This window comes from Octodon degus, unplaced genomic scaffold (genome assembly GCF_000260255.1).
Source record: "Octodon degus isolate 3935 unplaced genomic scaffold, OctDeg1.0 scaffold00130, whole genome shotgun sequence".
Classification (NCBI taxonomy): domain Eukaryota; kingdom Metazoa; phylum Chordata; class Mammalia; order Rodentia; family Octodontidae; genus Octodon; species Octodon degus.
Genome location: NW_004524706.1, coordinates 7,532,285 through 7,539,916, shown reverse-complemented (window position 1 = coordinate 7,539,916; position 7,632 = coordinate 7,532,285). Strand labels below are relative to the sequence as shown.

The 7,632-nt window shown below is 42.8% G+C and overlaps 1 protein-coding gene across 4 annotated transcripts in view; it reads left to right on the top strand.

Annotated features, from left to right (window-relative positions):
• Trit1 (tRNA isopentenyltransferase 1) overlaps positions 1–7,632 on the top strand; it is an 83,767-nt gene that overhangs the window by 10,918 nt on the left and 65,217 nt on the right. Inside the window, exon 1 of one of the 4 annotated variants that reach the window (XM_023701096.1) lies at positions 6,407–6,423. The exons of the other annotated variants lie outside the window; for them this stretch is intronic. The gene's annotated coding sequence lies outside the window, so the exon portion shown is untranslated. Of the gene's footprint in view, positions 1–6,406; positions 6,424–7,632 lie in introns of those variants that run through there. 4 annotated transcript variants of the gene reach the window in all.

Genomic DNA, 7,632 nt, shown 5'->3' with positions numbered 1-7,632 from the left:
TTTTGCGGAACCGGGGATTGAACTCAGATCCTTGCGTTTGCCAGTCAAGCGCTTATCCTACTGAGCCATCTCCCCGGCCCCTGATTTTGCTTTTGAAGTCAAAATAATGATGTATCTCTGTCCCATTCACTTGGGTATGCACAATACTTCATGTCTGCCCTGGCTAACTATTCTACCTCAGTTAGGGTAGTGCTACTCTGATTTTTAGGTGATTTAAGGAGATATAGTTTTTCAGTGACTTGAGGTTGATTTGGATTATATTTGGTAGGTGAGCATAGTGGTGCATGCCTGTAACTCGTGCATGTAGAGGCCAAGGCAGGATTGAGAGTTGGAGGCCATAGAGGAGGCTACATGAGACACTGTCTCAAAAAATAAAAGGGAGGGGCTGGTGAGATGGCTCAGTGGTCTAAAGCACCTACTTAAAACAAAGCCAAGCAAAGCACAGGGACCACGGTTCAATCCCCGAGCACCACATGCCAGCCAGCCCGCCCCCTGGTGGGCTGAGCTGGCCACACACACACACAAAATAAATAAATAAATAAAATTTTAAAAAAAAATAAATAAAAAAATAAAAGGGAAACAAAAACACTCAGATTTGGTCAATATGTGAACAAAATGGATTTTCTATTATTTTTTTGTAGTACTAAAGACTAAATCCAGTGCCTTATGAATGCTAGATGAGTGCTACTATAGAATTTATACCATTAGCCTGAAAAGATGAGTTTTAAGCTGGGCATGATAGGGCATACCCGTAATCCCAGCACTCTGGGAGGCTGATTCAGGATGATTGTTACCAGTTTGAGACCAGCTTGGGCTGGGCTACAAAGTGAGCTCAAGTCCACCCTGAACTGTTTAGTGAGACCTTGTTTCAAAAAGATTAAAAAAAAAAAAAAAAGTTTTAATATTGCTCATTGGCTCCTTGAAAGAACATTTTCAATTTCAAATAAATCCATAGGCAGAATAGCAATAATAACTCAAAATTATACAGCATTGTTTATAAAATGCTTTCCTATGCTGGTGATTGAACCCAGGGCCTTTGCACTGAGCTGTATGTATGTATCCACAGCCTTTTTCCTTTTTTTTCCTATGGAGACAGGATCTTGCCAAGTTGCTAAATTGTCCAGGCAGTGCTGTACTTGTGTTCTTCCTGCCTCTGCCTCTGAGTACTGGTTTTATAGGCATGTGACACCATACCTGGCTTTTTTCTTGCTTTTGCCTTTTTGAGACAGGGTTTCACTATGCAATTCAAGCTGGATTGAACTCACTTTGTAGCCCAGGCTGGTCTCTAACTCACAGCAATCATCCTCCTTCAGGGTTCCGAGTGAGCGCTGGGTTTACAGGTGACTTTTAATAATGACTATTTGAAGAAAAAAAAAAAAGAATATTTGCCTTTTAAGATTAGTTAAGTAGTTGTTTTTTTTTTATTGTTTATTTTATTTTATTTTATTTTTTTTCAAAGTTTTATTGACAGATAGCAATGAGACAGTTTCAAATCAGTTAAGTAGTTGTTGAGATGGAGTCTTATTGTGTTGCCCAGGCTAGTTGCTTGGGCCCAAGCAATCCTCTGTCTCAGCCTCTCAAGTAGCAGAAACTATAGGCGTGCCAGCCCTGCTTCTGGACAATATTTTTGCATTTTTATGATCTCTTTCAATATGCTGCCCAGGATTTTATATTCAAAAGTGTGCAGGTAACTAAAAAACAGTTAAATAGCCATAAGTTTTAATTTTTCTTAGATCTTATACTTTTTTGGTCTCTTTTTTATCCTACCTTAGCTGTGAGATTGTCCCAGGGCATCCCTGTATGACATTTCCTGTGGGAGGCACAATAACTCCAGGCCTCCAATACTATTGCAAGTGAGTCTTTTTCTAAATCCTGTGAATCTGCCACATTATGACTCCATGCCACATATCCCTTAGTGGTCACCTGAGTGCCTCTGACCTATAAAATTCTCTTGGTGCATCAGCGTCATTAGTGACGCTGACTTCCTCCTCCCCTACCTTTGCTGAGCTAGGTTCCTAGTTCTTACCCTGCCTATTTCCCATAAGTCTCCTGCTATGCCCAGGAGGTGGGACTTCTTGTCATAGCCTGGTTGCCTAGTTACTCGCGCCTTTTTACCCGCCGACGTCATATCCCTATGCCTCCACTATATATACCCAACGCCTCCCCTAAATAAATGAGACTTGATCAAAATCCTGTCTTGTCTCCATTTCTCGCGTCTCCTGTCCTTTGTCCCCTCTTCAATTCCTCGCTCCTCTCCCAGGTGACCTTCGTTGACTAACCCGCGGGTGGGGACAAGTGGCGCCCAACGTGGGGCACCTAGTACGGAGGATACAGGGACAGAACCGTCCGAGAGGGCCATCAAGAGAGAGAGACAAAAGAGAAACTAAAAGAGGCCCGCGGCGCAGTTGCCTGCTGCGACGTCTGAACCTCGGTAAGCAGACAGAACCACTTCCCCTGTCCCTTCAGCAATGGGACAGGAATTAAGTGAACATGAGAGATTTGTAGAAAGTTTGAGTAAAGCATTAAAGGCGCGAGGAGTAAAGGTTAAAATTAAGGATTTGTGTCAATATTTTAAATATATTAAACAAGTTTGCCCATGGTTCCCTATTGAAGGAACTATTGATCAGAGGCGATAAAAAAGGGTTGGTGATGCCCTTAAGGATTATTATGAGACTTTTGGACCTAAAAAGGTCCCAGTGATACAGGGAAGTAAAACTCCCGACCTGATCTAAATGAGTTCGTGTTCTCTAAAACCGAAGAATAAATTTTAGGAACAAATGGAGGTTGAGAGTAGAATATTTTATTGGGAAAGAAAGCTTCTTTCTCAGAGAGGATAGAAGGGGGACCTGAGCAGGTTGCCCAGGAAGCTGTTTCTTCAGTTTATTTTTATAGAACAAAACCATGCGGGGTTAAGGTAGAGAAAAAGGGGTCTCGCTTAGGTGGGTGTGGGGTGGGATGAAATTATGGTCAGCCAATGGGATTGCAAGCACCATTGCTCAGGTAAAGTTGATTACGCCCAGGGCCAAATGGGGAAGTGAGTCACAGAGTAAGTGGGCATAAATACAGGACAGGGTCTCTTTTTGTTGGGGGCTGGGCTGATGATTCACTTGGGTCTTTTTAGGTGATCGATACCTACTTAAAATATCAATCCCAGGTGCTACTCTTTTAACATTTGTTTGGCCTTTAGGTCTTTTAGGTCTGGCTTACAGTAGGAGCATCCGTGCCTCCCACAGTTGCAAGATAGCTTGTCTTTTGTGCTGTCTCCTTCAAGGGCCTTGCCCGTCTGACTGCCTATTAAATATTTCTAATTTGGCTACCTATAACACCAGTTACGGCCTTTTCCTACTGGAATTTAATTGATGAAATCTTATCCCAAAGACACTGTGACCCAGTTGTTGATAATGTGATTAAAAAAAAAAAAAAAAGGGTGAAAATATACTGCAGGGACAAAAGGTAGAGCCCATCCTGCAGGGCAAGGGGAATGGAAACGGGATGGACGGACATGGAGAATGGAGAGGAGGATCTTGTGTCTTCCATAGCGATGATGATAGAGATCACGATAAGCCAAGAAAGGACAAAGAACCCCCTAAGGGTGTGTGCCCTCCTGTAAGGGAACACAATCTTAAAATCAAAACCAGAAAGCCAGATTTATGTTGAGAATAAAGAACAAGGAGCCCAACAGGAGGATTTAAAATGTTATGAGCTTGGCCAAAAAGAAAGCACCAAGAAAGCCGTAGACTGCAAAGATAGAGCTGAGAGGATCTCCATTGCCAGGAAGGAACCTGAGAATGGTTGGGATGGCCTGAGGGCATCACAGGAGGAGACAGGTCTCCACCCTTTACAGCCTCAAAACTGAAAAGGTCAGGGACTTTGCCTTGAGGGGAAAGCCACAAGGCCCCCTGTTCCAGAATGGCAGCGGCTCCATACACCACAGCCATTTTAAAGACTGTGGCTGACAATTAACTTATTCCCAAGGACTGGCAGGCATTAGCCAAAGCCACCCTCTCCGGGGGGGATTATCTCCTATTTCCATAGTCTTCCTGCGTGCAGGGAGGCATCCACAATGATAGCTTCATTGTTGATGTTCGATTTGTTACCTTCACCAGCTGCAATCAAATACTTAACTACAGTAGCCCTATTTGCCCAAAAAAGGGACATGTGTTTGTATGTGGAGGAAGTTTAGCCTTCACATATTTACCTACCAACTGGACAGGACTGTGTGTCATGGCAATTGTATTGCCTGATATAGATGTCATCTCTGGTAATGATCCCATACCCCTTCCCAGTTTAGATTATGCTATGGGCCGCACAAAGAGGACAGTCCAATTCATCCCTTTATTAGTGGGGCTAGAAGTCACAGCGGCCATGGGGACAGGCACAGCAGGATTGGGAATAACAATACATTCTTATACCAAATTATCTAATCAGCTGATTGATGATGTTCAAACACTGTCTGGTACTATCCAAGATATCCAAGACCAGATAGATTCATTAGCAGAAGTAGTCTTGCAAAATAGGAGGGGCTTAGACCTTCTAACAAAAGAACAGGGAGAGATCTGCTTAGATCTACAAAAACGCTGCTGCTTGTACGCAAACAAGTCCGGTATTGTTCGAGATAAAATAAAGAGACTTCAAAAATACCTTATTTAGAGGAAAAGAGAACTATTTAAAACCTCTTTCTGGAGTGCATGGAATGGAGTACTACCCTACCTTCTCCCCCTATTGGGACCCTTGATTGGACTATTCATACTTTTATCAGTAGGACCCTGTCTTTTCAATAGGCTGATGACTTTCGTTAAACAACAATTGGATGCCATTAAAATGCAACCCATACAGGTTCATTATCACAGGCTTGAGATTGCTAAAAGAAAAAACTGCGCTAAAATACAACCAGCTTATGATGATGAAGGTCCAGAGACCTCCTAGTTCTCCCACCCTTGGTGAGATGGTCAGGCTAGCCAGAGACAGATAATGAGGGGCATACACAAGACATCACTCACCACCTGAGACAGAAACAGGACCTTCTGCCGTCTTGGTCTCCTATGACGGGTAAGGTTTGAGTCGGGTCCGTGTAAAGGACACCCCGACCTAAGACAAACACTGCCCCCTCAAGAAAATCAGCTGTCTAAAAAGCCATATTTTATATACATATATAAAAGTAAAGGGGGATCTGTGAGAGGCACAATAACTCCAGGCCTCCAATACTATTGCAAGTGAGTCTTTTTCTAAATCCTGTGAATCTGCCACATTATGACTCCATGCCACATATCCCTTAGTGGTCACCTGAGTGCCTCTGACCTATAAAATTCTCTTGGTGCATCAGCGTCATTAGTGACGCTGACTTCCTCCTCCCCTACCTTTGCTGAGCTAGGTTCCTAGTTCTTACCCCGCCTATTTCCCATAAGTCTCCTGCTATGCCCAGGAGGTGGGACTTCCTGTCATAGCCTGGTTGCCTAGTTACTCTCGCCTTTTTACCCGCCGACGTCATATCCCTATGCCTCCACTATATATACCCAACGCCTCCCCTAAATAAATGAGACTTGATCAAAATCCTGTCTTGTCTCCATTTCTCATGTCTCCTGACCTTTGTGTCCTCTTCAATTCCTCGCTCCTCTCCCAGGTGACCTTCATTAACTAACCCGCGGGTTGGGACAATTTCCTTTTTTATTTTATTATTTTATTTTATTGGTGGAACCGGGGATTGAACTCAAACCCTTGCGCTTGCCAGGGAAGCGCTTATTCTACTGAGTCATCTCCCCAGCCCTCTCAATTTTTTTTTTTTTTGCGGGGGGGGGGGCATTTCCTTTTTTAAAGTAAGTCCTGTAGCTAAAGTATTTAGGCAGTACTGTGAGGTAAATAATTTGAATTGGTAAGGGTGGAAGTACAGATTGATAATTTTATCTGAGAATCTGTGATATACAATAACTTGTTTCTCTCGTTACCTAAAATCTGAAGGTTGTGACTGACCCCCAGTTTCCCATTATTCTGATGTATGTGATTTGGAGAGTGGGGTGTTGGAGCTGCTGCCTGAGGTATTACTTGCTTAAGGACTCCTGTTAAGTTCTACTGTGTATTTTGGTGTAGCAGATGTGACTAAAGAGAGAAATCTGCCTAATTTTCTGATTTTTTTTTTCCATCTTCCACCTCTACTTTTTAAACAAGTTATAGGGCATTAATATTCTCAATTAGAAGTGAGAGCATGAATTCAAGAAGGGACCAGTAACACAATCTGTGTTTTCCAGGATGGAAAAACTAAGGTACAGAAAGATTAAAGAGCTGACCAGAGATCACACTGCAAGACACTTGTATACCTTGGAATTGGATCTGGGTCTTCTACATTTGTAGAGTCTGATCCATTGCAGGAAGATGATACTGAAGGTCTTCTTTTCAGTCTGAGCCGTCTTCTTGGCATGTAAATTCAAGGTATAATGCATTGCCTTCAATGACTGGATGAAACATTGTACTGAGAAACTCAAAGGCACTTGCCAAACATGTCTGAAATACAGACTACTAGCTAAATACTAAGAGAAAATAAAGTGCTCTGTTTGGGTTTATAGAAAGGAAGTATCTCTGATGCCTGAATTCTTCAAGGTCTGTGGGGAAGCAGTAGTCAGACATAGGAGCACAGTTCCCTTTGTGTTTGCCCAAACCTACAGAGGAGAAGCAAATGAATTTTGACAGTCTGATTAGTAAGCAGGGTATGTGTCATCTAATAGATGTGGAACTCTGTGTTCTTTTTCTCTGCTCTGTGCCATAGTTTAGGAGCAGTGTTTTGTACTAAAGGACTGTCAGTCTAATGGTGTTCAAAGTAGACCTGGGATACATGGGGAAGGATCTGAAAGGAGAGATGGGATAGTGGATCACAGTGGCTTAATAGGGAGTAAAAGGCACAAAGACCCATTAAGCAGGAAAGATGTGGCTATTGAGAAACTTTTTTGCCACACTTGGCAAAGGCAATCTTTTAAAAGGACTGAGGTACTGAGCATGATGGTGCATGCCTCTAATCCTGTTGCTTGGGATGCTGAGGCAGGAGAAGCATGATGAGTTTGAGGCCAGCCTGGGCTACATAGTGAGACCCTGTCTCAAACAAACAAAAAACTAAAAAACTAAATAGACACATAAATAAAAGGACTGCTCCTTTCCAAGATGGAGAAAAAAAAGAAGGAAGAACGATCGTGCCAAAAAGGGCCTATTCACTGCATGTACTATGCCCAGTGTGTACCCAAGGATAAGGCTATTAAGAAATTTGTCATTCAGAACATAGTGGAGGCCGCCGCCATAAGGGACATTTCTGAAGTGAGTGTCTTCGGTGGTTATATGCTTCCCAAGCTGTATGGGAAGCTGCATTATCATGTGAGTTGTGCCATTCACAGCAAAGTGGTCAGAAATCGATCTCATGAAGCCCGTAAGGACCAAACTCCTCCACCCTGATTTAGACCTGCTGGTACTGCCCCACGACCTCCACCAAAGCCCATGTAAGGGGACCTGGGTCTTACTGGACTGAAGAAAACTCTCTTGAGAAAGAAATAATAAATTGAGTGTTATACTTTATATAGCTTGTGGACTGTACCTGCCAGAGGTGGGTTGGGTTAATTCAGCCTATCCAAGTTTAAGTTTGTACTCTGAAAATGA